Raw genomic sequence first — 2,797 nt, forward strand, 5'->3', positions numbered from 1 at the left:
TAGTAAACTCAAGCTCTCCTTGGTTGCTGCTCACTGTCCCAGTCCCCGCCTGCTCCCTGCATGCCTTGTTGCCATTAAGGGAGGAGACCACCCCTCATATTGTCTTATGCCCAATTTCTGCCTCCACAGAAAGAAGTAAAAACCAAAAGGCAGAAATGAAATTCACAAGCAGACAGCCCGGTGCCACACCCTGGGACTGGTAGTTAAAGATCGACCCCTGACCTAATCGGTTATGTTATCTATAGATTACAGACATTGTATAGAAAAGCACTGTGAAAATCCCTGTCCTGTTCTGTTCTGATCTAATTACCAGTGCATGCAGCCCCTAGTCATGTACCTCCTGCTTGCTCAATTGATCAGGACGCTCTCAAGTGGACCCCCTTAGAGTTGTGAGCCCTTAAAAGGGAGAGGAATTGCTCACTCACAGAGCTTAGCTCTTGAGACAGGAGTCTCCCAGCTGAATAAACTGCTTCCTTCTTTAACTTGATGTCTGAGGGGTTTTGTCTGCGGCTTGTCCTGCTACATTTCTTGGTTCCCTGACCGGGAAGCAAGGTGATTAATGGACGGTCGAGGCAGTCCCTTAGGCGGCTTAGAGCTGCCCTGTGGAACATCTCTGCAGGGGACTCCGGCCAGTTTGAGCGACTTGGATCCTGAGAGTGCTCCCAGGTAGGCAATTGCCTTGGTGGAACACCTTGCCAGAGCAGTGCGTGGCAGGTCCCCATGGAGGATCAATGCAGTGACTGAACAACGGCAACAGGCACTTGAGGAGTCCGGACATCTGAAACTTGGTAAGGCTAGTCTTTGGAACTTGCCCATTCCATTTGAGTGGAAGTGTGGCCTGATCACCCACGGCGTGCCTGTACCGGCACTTTGGTTTTTGTTTTTGACTTGACTTGGATTGTTTGATACTTTGGTTTTGGTTTTGACCTGGCTTGGATTTCTTGATACTCTGATTTTGGTTTTGATTCTGGTTTGGTGTAAACTGTAAAAGTGTGTGTGTGCCCTTTTTACCTGTTCTTTGTTTTGTGGTGTGCATGTGGTGTTAGCGTGGTGTTTTGTCTCGAGGAAACATGGGTCAGGCACAAAGTAAGCCCACACCACTAGGAACTATGTTGAAAAATTTCAAAAAGGGATTTAAGGGAGACTATGGAGTCACCATGACACCAGGAAAACAGAACTTTGTGTGAGACAGACTGGCCAGCATTAGAGGTGGGTTGGCTATCAGAAGGAAACCTGGACAGGTCCCTTGTCTTGAAAGTAGGCACAGACTATCCTGTAAGCCAGGGCACCCAGATCACTTCCCATATACAGACTCCTGGTCACAGCTAGTTTTGGACCCCCCACAGTGGTTAAGAGGACAGGCAGCAGCATTATTAGTAGCAAAGGGACGTAGTTAAGGAAGGTTCTTGCTCCACCTGCTGAGGGAAGTCGGCACCAAAAGTCCTGTCTGACCCAACACCAGAAGAATCACGGCAGGAATTGGTACCAGCAGTACCCCTTCCTTATCGAGAGGAAGGGCTCCCCACTCCTGAGCGCACAGCACCTCCACCTCCACCAGATAAGCACACCCCAAGCCACCCAGAGTAGACAAAAGAGGAAGTGAAGCCACGGGAGAAACTCCTCCCTTGGCAGCTCGCTGATGGCCCAAGACTGGAATCCAAATGCCCCCGAGAGAGCAGTGATATATACTGAGATAGATGAGGATGGACACATGGTGAAAAGGCGTGCCTTTGTATATCAACCTTTCACCCCGCTGACCTCCTCAATTGGAAAAATAATACTCTATCTTACACTGAAAAGCATCAAGCTTAAATTGACTTGCTCCAAACTATTATACAGACTCATAATCCTACTTGGGCTGATTGCCACCAGCTGCTCATGTACCTCTTTAAATACAGATGAAAGGTGAAGGGTGTTCCAGGTGGCAACTAAGTGGCTAGAGGAGCAAATCCCAGCCGATTACCAAAACCCCCAAGAATATATAAGAAGTCAGCTGCTGGGAACAGACCCTCAGTGGGACCCGAACGAGGGACCAGACATGGAGAGGCTAAGACGGTACCATGAGGCATTAATAGAAGGTCTAAAGAAAGGGGCTCAAAAGGCTACAAATGTAAATAAGGTCTCTGAGGTCATCCAAGGAAAAGAGGAAAGTCCAGTGCAATTCTATGAAACACTGTATGAAGCTTACTGTATGTAGACTCCTTTTGATCCAGATAGACCTGAAAATCAGTGCATGACTAACATGGCCTTAGTCAAAGTGCAGAAGATATCAGGAGAAAATTGGAGAAACAGGCTGGGTTTGCGGGTATGAATACCTCAGTTACTGGAAATAGCCAATCAAGTGTTTGTGAATAGACATGCAACACACCGCAGAGAAAGCTGCAAGGAAGGCAAACACCAGGCTAGGCGAAACGCTGACTTACTTGCCGCAGCCATTAGGGGAATTCCCCCAAAAGGAGAGGGAAAGGGGGTTCCGGGAAGAATACCCAGTCTAATCGCCCATGCTTGCAACATAACCAATGCACCTATTGTAAGGAAATAGGACATTGGAAAGATAAGTGTTCCCAACAGGAGGAAAAGCAAGGTGACTTGGAACAAAAGACCTCAGATAAAGATGAGGGAGCTTTGTTCAGTCCAATGAAGGGCTATTGGACTGAAGGGGACTGGACTCAAGCGCCCCCAAGGAGCCCACGGTCAGGATTACAATTGGCGGCTAGGACATTAAGTTTTTGGTCGATACTGGTGCTGAACATTCAGTAGTGACCACCCCGGTCACCCCCTTATCCAAGAAAACCAT

This window comes from Trachypithecus francoisi, unplaced genomic scaffold (genome assembly GCF_009764315.1).
Source record: "Trachypithecus francoisi isolate TF-2019V2 unplaced genomic scaffold, Tfra_2.0 Lachesis_group10, whole genome shotgun sequence".
Taxonomy (NCBI): domain Eukaryota; kingdom Metazoa; phylum Chordata; class Mammalia; order Primates; family Cercopithecidae; genus Trachypithecus; species Trachypithecus francoisi.